The sequence below is a fragment of the Nerophis ophidion genome, linkage group LG24, assembly GCF_033978795.1.
Source record: "Nerophis ophidion isolate RoL-2023_Sa linkage group LG24, RoL_Noph_v1.0, whole genome shotgun sequence".
Taxonomy (NCBI): Eukaryota; Metazoa; Chordata; class Actinopteri; order Syngnathiformes; family Syngnathidae; genus Nerophis; species Nerophis ophidion.
Window position 1 is genome coordinate 12,260,569 of NC_084634.1, and position 21,678 is coordinate 12,282,246.

Here is a 21,678-nt window from a genome sequence, read left to right on the forward strand (position 1 = left end):
GGCAGCCATGCTATGGGCCACTTCATTAGGTACACCCACGCTATGGCCGAATAGCATCAATAGCTATTCGCTCAATAGCTTCAATTTCTTCTTCGATTTAGTTTTCGCTATCTGCCTCCATACTCCGACCATCTGTTTCAATACATGCGTAATCTGTTGAATCGCTTAAGCCGCTGAAATCCGTGTCTGAATCCGAGCTAATGTCGCTATATCTTGCTGTGGTAACCGCCATGTTGTTTGTATTGGCAGCACTGTATGACGTCACAGGGAAATGATAGTGGTTTCGAAGATGGCGAAATAAGTATTAGTATTTATATTAAAATCATGTTTGCTCACTCCATGCCTGCCTCCATCTCTGCATCTTGGGGTTCGTCAACAAATACCTCTGACATATTCACCACTTTTGTAAATGTTATATGGTATTGTGAATAAACTTGTAACAGCAACAGCAAGAGGGGTCTGCTGAAAATGATGGAAAGTGCCACTCTACATGGCAACAGTTCGATTTGCCACAGAACACATTTTGAAATATTTAACACTCTACTAGGTGTCATGATTTTGATTTAAAAAAACATTTAATTTTCAATTTAACTCTATGGAAAAAGACTCACAAGGACGCTGGTTAGTATTAAATATGATTATTCAGGGTCAAAAGATGTGCATTTTGAATCTGTATGGGCCAAATGTTGATGAACCTTCCTTTTTTTGAAGAAATAAGTGATATGTTGCAAGAACAACGAGGGGAAATTATTATTGTGGGGGACTTTAATGATGCTTTGAATAAAGTTCTGGACCAAAAAGGGAATTTTCATCCTCAATCTTTACAAAAGATTCAAAATATTATGGATGCATTTGATTTAATTGATATCTGGAGATTCAAAAATCCTAGATTAGTACAGTACACATGGAGAAGACAAAACCAGGCGAGTCGTATTGACTAATTTTTTGATATCATTTTCATTGCTAAACAAAGTGACTGCAATATCAATCGATGATGAATTGCATTCGGATCATAATTGTTTAGGATTAACTATTTCAATTGAAGATAATGCACGTGGACCCGGATATTGGAAGTTTAATCAAATGCTTCTAAAGTGTGATACATTTATTGAAAAAATGAAATTTATTACTGACTTTTTTAAAAACAATGTAGGATAATCAAATCCCCAAATAGTTTGGGAAGCCTTCAAATGAAAAAAAAAAAAAAAAATTAAAAATGGCAGAACAGGATTAAAGAAGGAAATTGATGATTTACAAAAAAAATAGATAGTAATGATAATCCAACTAATGAGCAACTAAATTCCTTTACAGCCAAACAAGAAAAGTTAGCAGACTTAGTTGAAAAAAAATTATTGAAAAATTATGACTGCAACAGAGCAATCTGGATGAAAAAAAGTGAGAAGTGTTCAAAATTCTTTTTAAATATCCACACAAAAAAATCGTTCTAAAAACAACATTTCCAAGCTTATTAAAACAAATGGAAAGGTATTGGATACACACACCACATTGTTGAAAGAAATCTTTTTTCTAATCCGGTAATTTCTCCTGAAACTACCCATTTTTTTTCCAGAAAATTATGAAAGAAAATTGAATTCAGAAGAAAGTCATTTATTTGAAGGCCTCATTACAGAGGAATAACTTGTGGAAGCTGTTGAATCTTTTCATCCGGGGAAAACTCCAGGATTAGATGGAATACCTATTGAGGTTTATCAAGTATTTTATGAAGAGATTAAGAAACCATTGCTTTCTAGTTTTAATCACTCATATAAAATAGGTTCTTTGTCTAACACTCAAACGGAAGGTATTATTTCTTTATTGTTGAAACAAGAAATAAATGGTCAGTGTAAAGACTAAAAATTGGAGACCAATAACACTTCAGTGTTATGATGCTAAAATACTGGCAAAATGTTTGGCTACACGACTTAAGTCTGTTTTGTCAAATATTATTCACCAAGATCAATCAGGTTTCCTACAGGGAAGAAACATAGGAAACAATATTAGACAGTTATTAGAAATTATGGAAAATTATCAGATGGAAAATAAAAGAGGATTCATTTTTGTAGCCGACCTGGAGAAGGCTTTTGACAAAATTAGCTTAGATTTTATATGTAAAAGCTTAGTTTTTTTTTAATTTTGGCAACTCTCTATTACATGGGTGTCAAACTCACACACAAGTGAATGCAAGGCATACTTGTTCAACAGCCATACAGGTCACACTGAGGGTGGTCGTATAAACAACTTTAACACTGTCACAAATATGCACCACACTGTGAACCCACACCAAACAAGAATAACAAACACATTTCGGGAGAACATCCGCACCGTAACACAACATGAACACAACAGAACAAATACCCAGAACCCCTTGCAGCACTAACTCTTCAGGGACACTACAATATACCCCCCTGCCCTCCCCAAGCAATAATTAACATTTTACTCATGCACTTTCTCTTGCTACTTCAAGGCTTGAATGTTTGATTCATTCTTTATTGTGTATTTTTATTTGCAAATTTATTATTAGCCGGTGGAAAAAGTTTATTTTGATATTTACCTCAGAGGATTGAAATAGAAAAGAGGCATTCAAATTTTATTTGATATGCAATTGATATTTTTAAATTATTATTATTATTATTTAAAACTCGATTTTACATGCCACTATAAAGTTATATAAGCCTTGCTGGTTCAATATTCAATGCAAAACTTGTTTGGGTCCCTATTAAAAGGTTCATTTGTTCAACTTTGGCCCGTGGCTTTGTTCAGTTTTAAATTTTGGCCCACTCTGTATTTGAGTTTGACACCCCTGTTTTATTACATTGGATCAAGACGCTATATAATAAAACTAACTGTAGAATTATCAATAATGGATACATCTCTGGGACAATACCTCTATTAAGAGGTCTAAAACAAGGTTGCTCTTTGTCTCCATATTTATTATTGCTATGGAAATATTAGCAATTAAAGATGGATTGAATAAAAATATTGAAGGGCTCAGCAATAATAATTTTGAAAGTGAAATAATGTATGCAGACGATACAAGCTTCTTTATCAGCCCCAATCCCCATTGTTTGCGGAACCTCTTTGATCTTTTGGATATATTTTCACAATAATCTGGGTTTAAGCTTAATTATGACAAATGTAAAATTTTAAGGATCGGAAATCTAAAGGGAACATCCTTCCGAATGGAATGCAAAGTGCCTGTTTTGTGGACGGATGGACCTGTTAACATACTTGGTGTTGTTGTACCAGAGAATCTGGAAGATCTATGCTCAGTAAATTATGATAATCGACTAAGAAAACTGGACAAAATTACGCAATTATGGAAAGGGAAATCCTTAACCTTGTATGGGAAAATATCTATTGTCAACTCGTTAATTATTCCTCAGTTTATGTCACATTCAAAACGCATTGTGATGCGCGGAGATATCACCTCAGGATGCAGTGGGACCAGACAGGCAGGATTGCAGGTATGAATCTGATTTATTATACAAAAATAAAAGAACACTTATACAAACCGCAAAGTAAAGGCGTGCCGGAGCACACGAAAAGCTAAAGCTAATAGCTAGCACTAAAGTCCAAGTACGTGTTACAGAAGCGCATGTCAAGCGCGCAGAAGCTAAGGCGTAACTTAGCACAGAACCGACAAAGCAGAGAAAACCAAACGTGACAGTTGCTCGTAGCAAACCGTGAGCCAAGACAGAACTGAGGTAGAAAACAGTCTTAAATACTAGAGCAGGGGTAGGGAACCTATGGCTCTAGAGCCAGATGTGGCTCTTTTGATGACTGCATCTGGCTCTTGGATAAATCTGAGCTGAAGTTGCTTAACACGATAAGTAATGAATAATTCCACTTGTAATCACAGTGTTAAAAATAATGTTCAAAATATAAAACATTCTCATGCATTTTTAATCCATTCATCCGTTTTCTACCGCACCTGTTCAAGAAGTTGCGTTAATGGTAAGAAGTTATTTATTTATTATTGGTTAGTGTGGGGTTTGTCCTCCTGGGGGTTCTTCAGACCCCCAAGCACCGACATGAGAGCCTGTTTCAGGGTTACAATATTGTTGTATTGCTGCCTCTATTTTTTTAAATTTTTTTTAAATTTTTTTATTTACCAGAAAGCTGGTCTCTATTTGCCCGACATTTCTAATTTTAAGAGAGACAAAACTCAAATAGAATTTGAAAAACCAAGGAAATATTTTAAAGACTTGGTCTTCACTTGGTTAAATAAATTCATTTATGTTTTTACTTTGCTTCTTATAACTTTCAGAAAGACAATTTTAGAGAAAATATATAACCTTAAAAATGATTTTGGGATTTTTAAACACCTATGCCTTTTTACCTTTTAAAATCCTTCCTCTTCTTTCCTGAAAATTTAAATCAATGTTTAAGTATTTTTTTTTTATTGTAAAGAACAAAAAATACATTTTAATTTAATTCTTCATTTTAGCTTCTGTTTTTTCGACAAAGAATATTTGTGAAATGTTTCTTCAAACTTATTATGATTAAAATCTAAAAAAAATATTCTGGCAAATCTAGAAAATCTGTAGAATCAAATTTAAGTCTTATTTTAAAGTCTTTTGAATTTCTTTTAAAATGTTTGTTCTGGAAAATCTAGAAGAAATAATGATTTGTCTTTGTTAGAAATAGAACTTGGTCCAATTTGTTATATATTCTAACAAAGTGCATATTGGATTTTAACCTATTTAAAACATGTCATCAAAAATGTTTAAATCAATCTTAATCAGAAACAATTCCTAATGATGTTCCATAAATTATTTTTTTAAATTTTTTCCAAAAGATTCGAAATAGCTAGTTTTTCTCTTCATTTTTTTTGGTGGAATTTTGAATTTTAAAAGAGCAGAAATTGAAGATAAACTATGTTTCAAATTTTAATGTTAATTTTTTTTGTGTTTTCTCCTCTTTCAAACCGTTCAGTTAAGTGTTTTTTTTCCACAATTTATTCTCTTCAAAAAACCTTCCATAAAAGGAAAAAATATGTACGACGGAATGACAGACAGAAATACCCTTTTTTTTTTGTACATATAGATTTATTTATTAAAGGTAAATAGAGCAAATTTGCTATTTCCGGCAATTTATTTAAGTGCGTATCAAACTGGTAGCCCTTTGCATTAATTAGTACCCAAGAAGTAGCTCTTGGTTTCAAAAAGGTTGGAACCCCTTTTCTAAACACCCTTGCTCCATGCTGATGATTCATGCTCTTTTCTCGTTCCCTGTAAGTTTTGTTATTTATGGTTTGCATGTTTTGTTTTATGTCCATAGTTTATGTTGTAGTAATAATTTTGTTTCATAGCCAAGTTTTTATACCTCCTCTGTGAGCGCCTTTTGTTTTGTTCCTTTTTTCGAGTTAATATTAAAATTGTATTTCCAGCCCCAACCCAGTCTCTCCTCCTGGCTGCTGCTTATAACAGAGCGACAGATGATTAGATAAGAAGGCCCAGGTGGGCCGTCGACCAATGTATCGCTGCAGGCCCGCAGGCCACGCCCCCTCCACAGTTAGCTTCAGAATAACAATGTTATTACAAAGAATAAGAGCCCTTTTATACTCTAGAAATGTTGGTCTTGCTTAAAAATGCACGTGTTTAGTTATGTTCAGTGTTAAAAAAATATATTATATGGCTCTTACGGAAATATATTTTAAAATATTTGGCTTTTTGGCTCTCTCAGCCAAAAAGGTTCCCGACCCCTGTACTAGAGTAAACAATTGCCGTCGAAAAACATAGCAGGTGGAACAAATGAGAACCCATGGCAACGAGAAAAAACAGGAAGTGCAAAACTCAGAACAGGAAGAGTCTAAAATCCATCCATTTTCTACCGCTTATTCCCTTTCGGGGTCGCGGGGGGCGCTGGCACCTATCTCAGCTACAATCGGGCGGAAGGCAGGGTACACCCTGGACAAGTCGCCACCTCATTGCAGGGCCAACACAGATAGACAGACAACATTCACACTCACATTCACACACTAGGGACCATTTAGTGTTGCCAATCAACCTATCCCCAGGTGCATGTCTTTGGAGGTGGGAGGAAGCCTGAGTACCCGGAGGGAACCCACGCATTCACGGGGAGAACATGCAAACTCCACACAGAAAGATCCCGAGCCTGGATTTGAACCCAGGACTGCAGGAACTTCGTATTGTGAGGCAGACGCACTAACCCCTCTTCCACCGTGAAGCCCAAAATTAATAATCAAAACACAAAGGACTCAAATATAGACAAAAGATGAGATCCGGGAATTGGATCACAACAGTTTATTTGTTTTTGTCATTACCAGCTCCATCACAAAACTTTTTCAAGGTTTATGAACGGAGGGTATTCGATTTTGTCTGGGACGGCAAACCAGAAAAGATTAAAAGAAAGGTTTTGTACGATGAGTATGAATATGGGGGCCTAAAACTTCTCAACCTTGAAGCTCTCTTAAAAGCATCAATTGTTCCAAAGATGTACTTAAACACTGAGTGGTCCACAAGTGTCCTGTTGGACAGAAAACATGTACCGTATCAAAATAAATTGTATCCGTTTTTACAAGTGATCCGCTCCCATTATTCTTATGTAGAGAGTCAATCAATCAATCAATGTTTATTTATATAGCCCCAAATCACAAATGTCTCAAAGGACTGCACAAATCATTACGACTACAACATCCTCGGAAGAACCCACAAAAGGGCAAGGAAAACTCACACCCAGTGGGCAGGGAGAATTCACATCCAGTGGGACGCCAGTGACAATGCTGACTATGAGAAACCTTGGAGAGGACCTCAGATGTGGGCAACCCCCCCCCCCCCTCTAGGGGACCGAAAGCAATGGATGTCGAGCGGGTCTAACGTGATACTGTGAAAGTTCAATCCATAGTGGCTCCAACACAGCCGCGAGAGTTCAGTTCAAGCGGATCCAAGACAGCAGCGAGAGGAGACCATCTCAAGCGGAGGCGGATCAGCAGCGTAGAGATGTCCCCAACCGATACAGGCGAGCGGTCCATCCTGGGTCCCGACTCTGGACAGCCAGTACTTCATCCATGGTCATCGGACCGGACCCCCTCCACAAGGGAGGGGGGGACATAGGAGAAAGAAAAGAAGCGGCAGATCAACTGGTCTAAAAAGGAGGTCTATTTAAAGGCTAGAGTTTACAGATGAGTTTTAAGGTGAGACTTAAATGCTTCTACTGAGGTAGAATCTCGAACTGTTACCGGGAGGGCATTCCAGAGTACTGGAGCCCGAACGGAAAACGCTCTATAGCCCGCAGACTTTTTTTGGGCTCTAGGAATCACTAATAAGCCGGAGTCTTTTGAACGCAGATTTCTTGCCGGGACATATGGTACAATACAATCGGCAAGATAGGCTGGAGCTAGACCGTGTAGCATTTTATACGTAAGTAGTAAAACCTTAAAGTCACATCTTAAGTGCACAGGGAGCCAGTGCAGGTGAGCCAGTACAGGCGTAATGTGATCAAACTTTCTTGTTCTTGTTAAAAGTCTAGCAGCCGCATTTTGTACCAACTGTAATCTTTTAATGCTAGACATGGGGAGACCCGAAAATAATTCGTTACAGTAATCGAGACGAGACGTAACAAACGCATGGATAATGATCTCGGCGTCTTTAGTGGACAAAATGGAGCGAATTTTAACGATATTACGGAGATGAAAGAAGGCCGTTTTAGTAACGCTTTTAATGTGTGACTCAGTCTGCTGGGAAACGTTGAGAGGTTCATAAAGGAAACAATCCACTCATGGTGGTGTTTTCAATTTCATGTGCCAAACAAAAGAGAAGATATTTTGCAGCAGATAATATGGATGAACTCTAATATTTTAATAGACGGAAAGCCTTTCTTTTGGAAATGTGTATGAAAGAAGAATCATTTTTGTCAATGATATTATCAATGAGAATGGTAAAATTATGAAGTATGATGAATTTAGGACTATGCATGGTGGTGCTTGTTCAAATTAGGAAAAGATGGAAACAAATAATAAATTATGGAACTACTAAATTACCTGTTTGTAAACCTCTAATAAGAAATTCTAGTTGGCAAAAAGGAACTAAAATAAATAAAAACATATATAATTTTTATTTAACAAAAGGCTGTTTCATACAACACATATGGAAGATGGGAGGACTTTTTTGACCGCCCGTTGCCGTTGGAAGCCATAGTCAAACTAATCTACAAAACTACTATCGATGTGCAAAACCGTAATTTTCAAATTAAAATTATTTATAACTTCTTACCCACGGGGAAAATGTTAAAACTATGCAATATGACTGCGTCAGATGATTGCCGATTTTGTTGTCAGGAATCTGAATCCACCCTGCATTTGTTTTGGTATTGTTACATTGTGTCTTCTTTTTGGGTAAAAAAATGTGTTCAAGGATTGGTTTGTTTATGAAGCTTGATGTAGTTTCAGTTATTTTAGGAGAGTTCTTTGACAATCATGACTTGGTCAATTTAATTATAGTACTTGGTAAAAAGGTTCATTTTTAAGGCCAAAAATAGATATTCACTTAGTGTTACTTTCTTTAAAACATTTATTCAGTATTTTTTAACTTTAGAAAGATACATGATAATGATGCCAAAAAACATGAAAAAAGATAGGAAATCCTTAAAGACTTATTGTGAAAATGTAATAATGTTTATAGATATGCAACAACAGCAACATATAAGCTATCTGTTGTTGTGTTCCCTATTTTTGAGTGTACAAAATGAAAGTGTGTGTTGAGTCTGACTTGGACATAATATGGACTGTACACAAATGCTTTTTATGAAAATGTAATTTTGTTTATAAATCATATGCAATTATTATTATATTATTTTTTTTGTACATGTATGAGGGTGTGTGTTGCTAAGCCCGACTTGGACATTATCTGGACAGGACCTGGTTTTAAAAACCTTTACAGAAGTCTAATTATATTAACAACCTGGTCTGGTGAAGATAAGGTCCTTTTTTTATTTAATATATAAAATAAAATAAGATAAATAAAAAATAAATAAAAATTTCTTGGATAAAAAAGAAAGTAAAATAGTATAAAACAATTATTGTAATTGTAATTAATGTTAGTGGACCGGCGGCACACACAATCATGTGTGTTTCTGGGACTGTGTCCCTTGCAGACTGTAATATATATATGTTGTGGGAACCAGAATTTTGGTAGCAGAAAGAAACAACCTTTTTTTTGTGTGAGTGGGTGTGCCTTTTTTTGTGTGAGTGGATGTGGATGAGTGTGAATGGGGTAGGGAGGGTTTTGTTGGGGGGGGGAGGGGGTTGATGCACTGGTTGGAAGTAAATCTTGTATATTTTTATGTTGATTGAATAAAGAAAACAAAACACTCTACTACCGTGCGACGGCTGAAGTGGATCGGGCCTCCCGGGTTTCCAATTTTGTCATGTTTCATGTGTCAGGTAAACCATATGAATCTCCTTCCTAGAGCTGTCAAATTTTAGGCATTCATTCATGTCATCATGTCACGGTGGTAGCGCATTCCTGTCAGGTTCAAACATCGATAACATCTATTAAACAAGACAAGAAGCAAGGAAATAAACAGAAACATAATTCAATTTAGCTCAATTGAGGAGAAACCTGGCGACTGTACTCCCTGTGCAGTCTTCCACCACGCTCTGACGAAAACAGGGACACGTGTCTTCTTTAATTTGAACACTCCCTGTTTACATAACAACATCTGCTTCCAAAGGAATGGGGGAGTATGAGTACAGCTTTTGTTTTTGGTCACATTCAAGACAAAAGATGCCCCGGGCTTGGGCTGGTCCTGGATTCAGCTTGAGCAGGTCTTCGATGACAATAGATAACCCCCTTCTCGTCTCCTCCCATTGTACACAATGAAAATGTCCAAGCCTGACCTTGGTGCAACAAAAAAAGCTTCTTAACTGTTGATTGGGAACTCAGAACGGAAAGTTTTTTGATAATTTACATACAATTTTTCTGACAGTATGTTTAGCGCATCTCTGGGCACGCGCGGCTGTCTTCAATCTGCAATCAACACACCTGAGCCGAGGATGTCGTTTGAGACACTCGTGGTTTAGGGCTTGTGGAGGCGAGGCGTGGCCTGCGGACCTGCAGTGGAGCGGGATGTGCCAGGACCGACTTCGAGATCAGCGTCAGGTGCCTGGATGGCCCAGCTGGGCCTGGTTATCTAATCACCTGTCGCTCTGTTAAAAAGGCAGCAGCCGGGGGGAGGAAGTGGTTGGAGCTGGAGCGTGAGCAAAAGCGACACAGACACAAACCCGGAGAGACAGACTTTGTGCTGGAAGGCAAAAGAATGGAAAACCCTGAAAATAAACCCATATTACATCCTGAAACCCGGACTGTCATGTCAATGCTTATATAGCCACAGGGCTATATAAGTAAACATTGATTGATTGATTGACCTGACACCGATGAGGCTCCACGCTTCTTAAGCCAGTGCAACCTGCGTTCCAGGGCCAGAACGTAGCCGCCTGTATGCTCCAGTAAGCCTACATGTCTCTAGCTCTCTCCCTATCTGCATTCGCTCTCTCTCTGTGTTTCTCCTCCTCTATGCTTGTTGTCTTGTGTCCTGTGTCGTCATCCCGCAGCGCTCCTCCGTTTCCTGGTTTTGAGCTGTGTGTCTCGTCTCCCCGAATTCTATCTGGTTCCTTGGCTGCCTTCCTGGATCTCGACCTCTCGCCTGGACACGGACCTGGACTCCTCGCTCCTGCCCCTGACCTCTTGCTTGCCCACGGACCTCCGAAACTGCCTTGCTCAACACGCACCTTCAACAACTCCTGTTAACACTCAGTCAACACACAACACATAGTCACACCATACGTATCTTGGTTTATTACACACGTCATCTTATTATATTAATATATACACCTGGAGCTAAACAATGTCCCTGACTCTGTGCCGTCTTCTTCTTCCCGTGTACCGTAACACATTAATCACAAAAATATTGGCAGTCAGTTTGGAGTGCTTTAAGTGGCCTAGCAGTCAGTCAGAGCTTCGGAAACGCTGCGTTGAGACAGGGCACCTTTGTTCACTGCAAGCTGCAACGTGGGCTTTCGCCTAGGGGTGTTTTTAGTTGTATTTTTGTTTTTTCTCGGCGTAGTCTTTAAGCGACAATTGTAGCTTACTGCAAGATTTGTTATCCCGGGATGCAATCGGACTATTCCGGAAAAGGTTTGCAGGTAGGAACATATTTAATTATTCAACAAACACTCAACGAAGTACAAAACAAAACTGCCTATCGCCCGCGGAAGCTAAGGCAACAAACTTAGGACATGAAACATGAAACTATAGACAGAAAACCTCACAAAACTGTGGCATGAAACAAATAGCATTAACTCTGGAATCGGTCATGAAAACGAGCAACATGAACTATGGTATCGCATGAAACAAGCCACGTAGCTTTTGCCATACTGCGTGCTTAGTCCCTGACCACAACATGAGTTTTCGCCTAGGGGTGTTTTTTGTTGTATTTTTGTTTTTTCTCGGCGTAGCCTTTAAGCAACAATTGTAGCTTACTGCAATATTTGTTATCCCGGGATGCAATCTGACTATTCCGGAAAAGGTTTGCAGGTTGGAACATATTTAATTATTCAACAAACACTCAACGAAGTACAAAACAAAACTGCCTATCGCCCGCGGAAGCTAAGGCAACAAACTTAGGACATGAAACATGAAACTATAGACATGAAAACCTCACAAAACTGTGGCATGAAACAAATAGCATTAACTCTGGAATCGGTCATGAAAACGAGCAACATGAACTATGGTATCACATGAAACAAGCCACGACACCAGGCCAACTGACTGGCAAAGACAGGCTTAAATTATGGTCTCTTGATTAGAGCAGGTGCGTGTCCCGAACACCAGAGTGCAGGTGAAACTAATTAGTCGCCATTGAAACTAAAACAAACAAGGGTGCACAAAAACAGGAACTAATGGAGTCTTAGATGTGTGGCAGACTAGCCACACCAAACTCCAACGTAGCTTTTGCCATAATGCGTGCTTAGTCCCTGACCTCAACGTGGGCTTTAGCCTTGGGGGGGTTTTTGTTGTATTTTTGTTTTTTCTCTGCGGAGTCTTTAAGCGACAACTGTAGCTTACTGCAAGATTTGTTCTCCCGGGATGCAATCGGACTATTCCGGAAAAGGTTTGCAGGTAGGAACATATTTAATTATTCAACAAACACTCAACGAAGTACAAAACAACACTGCCTATCACCCGCGGAAGCTAAGGCAACAAATATGAAACTATAGACATGAAAATCTCACAAAAATGTGGCATGAAACAAATAGCATTAACTCTGGAATCGGTCATGAAAACGAGCAACATGAACTATGGTATCGCATGAAACAAGCCACGACGCCAGGCCAACTGACTGGCAAAGACAGGCTTAAATAATGGTCTCTTGATTAGAGCAAGTGCGTGTCCCGAACACCAGAGTGCAGGTGAAACCAATTAGTCGCCATTGAAACTAAAACAAACAAGGGTGCACAAAAACAGGAACTAATGGAGTCTTAGATGTGTGGCAGACTAGCCACACCAAACTCCAACGTAGCTTTTGCCATAATGCGTGCTTAGTCCCTGACCTCAACGTGGGCTTTAGCCTTGGGGGGGTTTTTGTTGTATTTTTGTTTTTTCTCGGCGGAGTCTTTAAGCGACAACTGTAGCTTACTGCAAGATTTGTTCTCCCGGGATGCAATCGGACTATTCCGAAATATGTTCCAGGTAGGAACATATTTAAATATTCAACAAACACAAAACAAAACTGCCTATCACCCGCGGAAGCTAAGGCAACAAACATGAAACTATAGACATGAAAACCTCACAAAAATGTGGCATGAAACAAATAGCATTAACTCTGGAATCGGTCATGAAAACGGGCAACATGAACTATGGTATCGCATGAAACAAGCCAAGACGCCAGGCCGACTGACTGGCAAAGACAGGCTTAAATAATGGTCTCTTGATTAGAGCAGGTGCGTGTCCCGAACACCAGAGTGCAGGTGAAACCAATTAGTCGCCATTGAAACTAAAACAAACAAGGGTGCACAAAAACAGGAACTAATGGAGTCTTAGATGTGTGGCAGACTAGCCACACCAAACTCCACCGTAGCTTTTGCCATAATGCGTGCTTAGTCCCTGACCACAACGTGGGCTTTAGCCTTGGGGTGGTTTTTGTTGTATTTTTGTTTTTTCTCGGCGGAGTCTTTAAGCGACAACTGTAGCTTACTGCAAGATTTGTTCTCCCGGGATGCAATCGGACTATTCCAAATTATGTTCCAGGTAGGAACATATTTAAATATTCAACAAACACTCAACGAAATACAAAACAAAACTGCCTATCACCCGCGGAAGCTAAGGCAACAAACATGAAACTATAGACATGAAAACCTCACAAAACTGTGGCATGAAACAAATAGCATTAACTCTGGAATCGGTCATGAAAACGAGCAACATGAACTATGGTATCACATGAAACAAGCCACGACGCCAGGCCAACTGACTGGCAAAGACAGGCTTGAATAATGGTCTCTTGATTAGAGCAGGTGCGTGTCGCGAACACCAGAGTGCAGGTGAAACTAATTAGTCGCCATTGAAACTAAAACAAACAAGGGTGCACAAAAACAGGAACTAATGGAGTCTTAGATGTGTGGCAGACTAACCACACCAAACTCCACCGTAGCTTTTGCCATAATGCGTGCTTAGTCCCTGACCACAACGTGGGCTTTAGCCTTGGGGTTATTTTTGTTGTATTTTTTTTTTTTTCTCGTCGGAGTCTTTAAGCGACAACTGTAGCTTACTGCAAGATTTGTTCTCCCGGGATGCAATCGGACTATTCCGAAATATGTTCCAGGTAGGAACATATTTAAATATTCAACAAACACTCAACGAAATATAAAAAATAACTGCCTATCACCCGCGGAAGCTAAGGCAACAAACATGAAACTATAGACATGAAAATCTCACAAAACTGTGGCATGAAACAAATAGCATTAACTCTGGAATCGGTCATGAAAACGAGCAACATGAACTATGGTATCGCATGAAACAAGCCATGACGCCAGGCCGACTGACTGGCAAAGACAGGCTTAAATAATGGTCTCTTGATTGGAGCAGGTGCATGTCCCGAACACCAGAGTGCAGGTGGAACTAATTAGTCGCCATTGAAACTAAAACAAACAAGGGTGCACAAAAACAGGAACTAATGGAGTCTTAGAACTAACAGAAAATAACAAAAACATGATCCGGACCAAAAATCATGACAAAAAGGTATCATCTCATTCAATTAATCACAAAAAAGATTGCATTAACCACGTATAAAACAAGGCTGCAAAATCTAATGCATTAATTCATGCGATTAACCACAAAAATATCCCATCTATAAAATAGGACTGTCAAATTAATGGTATTACCGATTAATCACAAAAAAGATTCATCAATGTGTAAATTGGGACTGTCAAATTTAAGGCAATAACTCATGCAATTAATCACAAAAATATTGCATTAATAATGTAAACAATAGTGCTTTCAAATCTAATGCATTCATTCATACCACCAATTGATAATGTAGAAAAAAGGGCTGTCAAAAAAGACATTCGCTCATTCGAACAATTAATTAATCATAAAAATGATCCCGCCTTGTGTGCACCTTAGATGGAAAAAAAAGACGATCCCTCTTTTGTCCTCAAGGTCGTTCCTACAGCTGACGGGACGGCGATTACGTAACGCTGTCGCCCTGGAAAATGTGACATTTGATTTTTTTCTGGCAGACAAAGAGCCAGCGATGGCTTATGAGTTTGCAGCCCCCGAGGGGATTTGACAGACCCTGGGAGAATATTCACGCAACGTCGGCCTGCTGCAGAAGGCTTGGGGGAAGAAAATCACACATGACACTAATAGAAATATCTGATATCAATGACAACGTGGTCAAATTGGGGCTTTGATCACATTAGTTTGGAATACATACATTATGAGACTTGCTGAGCATTGTTGCATTTCAATAATACTGCGTCTGACACCCGCAAAAAAACAGGCATATATTGGACTGCATGTGACATGTGTAATATCATGTGCGATACAAGCAGTACTGCAGCGTATGTGTGATAACAAGTACACACGCTGCAGTAGTACTTGTATCGCACATGATATCACCGGTAAGAAAACAAAGCTACAGGACTGCTTGTATCGCACATGATGTCACACACAAGTAAACACGCTGCAGGACTGCTTGTATAGCATATGACATCACACACAAGTAAAAATACCTTCAGGACTGCTTGTATCGCACATGATATCGCAAACAAGTAAACACAGCTGCTGGACTGCTTGCATCGCATATAGTATCACACACAGGTAAACATGCTGCAGGAATGCTTGTATAGCATATGACATCACACACAAGTAAAAACAGCTTCAGGACTGCTTGTATCGCACATTATATCACAAACAATTAAACGCGCTGCAGGACTGCTTGTATCACACATGATATCACACACAAGTAAACACGCTGCAGGACTGCTTGTATAGCATATGACATCACACACAAGTAAAAATAGCTTCAGGACTGCTTGTATCGCACATGATATCGCTAACAAGTAAACACAGCTGCAGGACTGCTTGCATCGCATATAGTATCACACAAAGGTAAACATGCTGCAGGACTGCTTGTATAGCATATGACATCACACACAAGTAAAAACAGCTTCAGGACTGCTTGTATCGCACATGATATCACAAACAAGTAAACACGCTGCAGGACTGCTTGTATCACACATGATATCACACACAAGTAAACACACTGCAGGACTGCTTGTATCACACATGATATCACAGACAAGAAAATAAAGCTACAAGACTGTTTGTATTGCACATGATATCACAGACAAGAAAATAAAGCTACAGGACTGCTTGTATTGCACATGATGTCACACACAAGTAAACATGCCGCGGGACTGCTTGTATCGCACAATACATCACACACAAGTAAACACGTTGCAGGACTGCTTGTATCGCACATGACATAACACACAAGTAAACACGTTGCAGGACTGCTTGTATCGCACATGACATCACACACAAGTAAACACGTTGCAGGACTGCTTGTATCGCACATGATATCACACACAAGTAAATAGAGCTGTGGGAATGCTTGTATCGCACATGATATAAAACACAAGTAAACAGAGCTTCAGGACTGCTTGTATTGCACATGATGTCACACACAAGTAAACACACTGCAGGACTGCTTGTGTCGCACATGATATCACAAACAAGTTAACACGCTGCATGACTGCTTGTATCACATATGATATCACACACAAGTAAACACACTGCAGGACTGCTTGTATCGCACATGATATCACAGACAAGAAAACAAAGCTACAGGACTGCTTGTATCGTACATGACATCACACACGAGTAAACACGCCGTGGGACTGCTTGTATCGCAAATGACATCACACACAAGTAAACACGTTGCAGGACTGCTTGTATCGCACATGATATCACAAACAAGTAAACACGCTGCATGACTGCTTGTATCACACATGATATCACACACAAGTAAACACACTGCAGGACTGCTTGTATCGCACATGATATCACAGACAAGAAAACAAAGCTACAGGACTGCTTGTATCGTACATGACATCACACACGAGTAAACACGCCGTGGGACTGCTTGTATCGCAAATGACATCACACACAAGTAAACACGTTGCAGGACTGCTTGTATCGCACATGATATCACACAAGCAAATAGAGCTGTAGGACTGCTTGTATCGCACATGATATAACACACAAGTAAACACGCTGCAGGACTGCTTGTATCAAATATTATATCACACAAGTAAACACACTGCAGGACTGCTTGTATCGCACATGATATCGCAGACAAGAAAACAAAGCTACAGGACTGCATGTATTGCACATGATGTCACACACAAGTAAACACGCCGCGGGACTGCTTGTATCGCACATGACATCACACAAGTATACACGTTGCAGGGCTGCTTGTATCGCAAATGATATCACACACACGAAAATAGAGCTGTAGGACTGTTTGTATCGCACAAGATATAACACACAAGTAAACAGAGCTTCAGGACTGCTTGTATTACACATGATATCACACACAAGTAAACACACTGCAGGACTGCTTGTATCGCACATGATATCACACGTAAAAACAGCTTCAGGACTGCTTGATTTGCACATGATATCGCAAACAAGTAAACACAGCTGCAGGACTGCTTGCATCGCTAATAGTATCACACACAGGTAAACACGCTGCAGGACTGCTTGTATTGCACATGATATCACACACAAGAAAATAGAGCTGTAGGACTGTTTGTATCGCACATGATATAACACACAAGTAAACAGAGCTTCAGGACTGCTTGCATTACACATGTTATCACACACAAGTAAACACACTGCAGGGCTGCTTGTATCGCACATGATATCACACAAGTAAAAACAGCTTCAGGACTGCTTGTATTGCACATGATATCACACACAAGTAAACACAGCTGCAGGACTATTTGTATCACACATATCACATGCAATTAAACACGCTGTAGAACTGCTTGTATCACACATGATATCACACACAATTAAACACAGCTGCAGGTCTCTTTGTATTGCACATTATATCACACACAAGTAAAAACAGCTTCAGGAATGCTTGTATCGCACATGATATCACACACAAGTAAACAGCTGCAGGACTGCTTGTATCACACATGATATCACAAACAAGTAAACACGCTGTAGGACTGCTTGCATTGCACATGATATCACAAACAAGTAAACAGAGCTGCAGGACTGCTTGTATCACACATGATATCACAGACAAGAAAATAAAGCTACAAGACTGTTTGTATTGCACATGATATCACAGACAAGAAAATAAAGCTACAGGACTGCTTGTATTGCACATGATGTCACACACAAGTAAACATGCCGCGGGACTGCTTGTATCGCACAATACATCACACACAAGTAAACACGTTGCAGGACTGCTTGTATCGCACATGACATAACACAAGTAAACACGTTGCAGGACTGCTTGTATCGCACATGACATCACACACAAGTAAACACGTTGCAGGACTGCTTGTATCGCACATGATATCACACACAAGTAAATAGAGCTGTGGGAATGCTTGTATCGCACATGATATAAAACACAAGTAAACAGAGCTTCAGGACTGCTTGTATTGCACATGATGTCACACACAAGTAAACACACTGCAGGACTGCTTGTGTCGCACATGATATCACAAACAAGTTAACACGCTGCATGACTGCTTGTATCACATATGATATCACACACAAGTAAACACACTGCAGGACTGCTTGTATCGCACATGATATCACAGACAAGAAAACAAAGCTACAGGACTGCTTGTATCGTACATGACATCACACATGAGTAAACACGCCGTGGGACTGCTTGTATCGCAAATGACATCACACACAAGTAAACACGTTGCAGGACTGCTTGTATCGCACATGATATCACAAACAAGTAAACACGCTGCATGACTGCTTGTATCACACATGATATCACACACAAGTAAACACACTGCAGGACTGCTTGTATCGCACATGATATCACAGACAAGAAAACAAAGCTACAGGACTGCTTGTATCGTACATGACATCACACACGAGTAAACACGCCGTGGGACTGCTTGTATCGCAAATGACATCACACACAAGTAAACACGTTGCAGGACTGCTTGTATCGCACATGATATCACACAAGCAAATAGAGCTGTAGGACTGCTTGTATCGCACATGATATAACACACAAGTAAACACGCTGCAGGACTGCTTGTATCGCACATGATATCGCAGACAAGAAAACAAAGCTACAGGACTGCATGTATTGCACATGATGTCACACACAAGTAAACACGCCGCGGGACTGCTTGTATCGCACATGACATCACACAAGTATACACGTTGCAGGGCTGCTTGTATCGCAAATGATATCACACACACGAAAATAGAGCTGTAGGACTGTTTGTATCGCACAAGATATAACACACAAGTAAACAGAGCTTCAGGACTGCTTGTATTACACATGATATCACACACAAGTAAACACACTGCAGGACTGCTTGTATCGCACATGATATCACACGTAAAAACAGCTTCAGGACTGCTTGATTTGCACATGATATCGCAAACAAGTAAACACAGCTGCAGGACTGCTTGCATCGCTAATAGTATCACACACAGGTAAACACGCTGCAGGACTGCTTGTATTGCACATGATATCACACACAAGAAAATAGAGCTGTAGGACTGTTTGTATCGCACATGATATAACACACAAGTAAACAGAGCTTCAGGACTGCTTGCATTACACATGTTATCACACACAAGTAAACACACTGCAGGGCTGCTTGTATCGCACATGATATCACACAAGTAAAAACAGCTTCAGGACTGCTTGTATTGCACATGATATCACACACAAGTAAACACAGCTGCAGGACTATTTGTATCACACATATCACATGCAATTAAACACGCTGTAGAACTGCTTGTATCACACATGATATCACACACAATTAAACACAGCTGCAGGTCTCTTTGTATTGCACATTATATCACACACAAGTAAAAACAGCTTCAGGAATGCTTGTATCGCACATGATATCACACACAAGTAAACAGCTGCAGGACTGCTTGTATCACACATGATATCACAAACAAGTAAACACGCTGTAGGACTGCTTGCATTGCACATGATATCACAAACAAGTAAACAGAGCTGCAGGACTGCTTGTATTGTACATGATATTGCACACAAGTAAACATGCTGCACGACTGCCTGTATCACACATGGTATCACAAACAAGTAAACACGCTGTAGGACTGCTTGTATCGGACATTATATCGCACACAAGTAAACACTATGTAGGATTGCTTGTATTGCACATGATATCACACACAAGCAAACACTCTGCAAGACTGCTTTTATTGCAGATGATATCACACACAAGTAAACACTCTGTATGACTGATTGTATCGCACATGATATCACACACAAGTAAACACAGCTGCAGGTCTGTTTGTATTGCACATTATATCACACACAAGTAAACATGCTACAGGACTGCCTGTATCACACATGATATCACAAACAAGTAAACACGCTGTAGGACTGCTTATATCGGACATTATATCGCACACAAGTAAACACTATGCAGGATTGCTTGTATTGCACATGATATCGCACACAGGTAAATAGGCTGCATGACAGCTTGTATCGCACATGATATCACACACAAATAAACACCCTGCAGGACTGCTTGTAACCGACATGCTATCACACACAAGTAAACACAGCTGCAGGACTAATTGTATCGCACATTACATCACACACAAGTAAACACAGCTGCAGGACTAATTGTATCGCACATTACATCACACTGGGACAGTTTGACCCCACAATGTTACTGTTTGACCTTTGGCTTCCTCTCAAACCATGCACGTTTTTTTTAGTCAGTGGAAAGCATGCGCAACAAACAAATTGTAAGCTGTCACTCACCATGGCTCGGCATGTCTGGCTAAAAGAGTCAGGGTGGGGCACACCTGCTTTGACTAATTAGGCCTAATTTGGGCCAAACCATGATTGTCAGGAGCTGGGTGTTGCTGAGGGACATTTGAAAGTTGAAAGTTGTGTTGTCTAAACCTGAATACACTGTGGACAAAAGTGACTGCTTTAAAAATGCAAAAGTGCTATATGAATACTTTTTAGACATCTGATGGTTATTTATGGTTACATTTATAAAAGGAGTGTTTTCTTAATTTTCCCTGTCAAATTGGTCCCAGCTAGTGGGCGGGGCTATGGGCTATTTAAGTGGGGAAAATGCAGTTTTTCCGCTAGTCTGCTGCCTGTCACTGTCAGAGGAGGTTCTATGTCCTGACCAAGAGTTTCGGTCCTCATACATCAAACAATGACTGACGTGATTATTTTGATGATGAGATTATGTCCTGATGTAACCGGTTAAATGAGTTTTGTTGGTTGCTAAATCTGTTTTGTCATTTAATTCTTTATTTTGATGTATTTGATGTTTGACCTTTTGATTGTACATATATGTATTTTGATATGATGGATGATTTATATTGTGATTATTTTTAATATGCTTATTTTGATTAATTATATATAGGCCTATTTAACGCACGCAACTTTAAAATATATTTAGAATATAAATGAACTATATATAATACACGATACTAATATTGTCTTTATTTATTACTGTTACAGATTGTCGGTGCTTTGTCTTCCTGTTTTGTTCACCTCTTGACACTTTTGTGGGATTTAAATAAATGTTTGTAAACTGTTACCACTGCGTGCCTTGCCATCCTTGATTTGAAGTCCGGTTTGCAAAGGTTACATTACCTTCACCCGAGGCGGGGTGTGACACACACACAAGTAAACATGCTGCAGGAGTGCTTGTATCGCACGTGATATCAGACACAAGTAAAGAAAGCTTCAGGACTGCTTGTATCGTACATTATATCGCACACAAGTAAATACAGCTGCAGGACTGCTTGAATTGCACGTGCTATCACACACAAGTGAACAAGCTGCAGGACTGCTTGCATCTTACATGATATCACACACAAGTAAACATGCTGCAGGACTGCTTGTATTGCACATGATATCAAG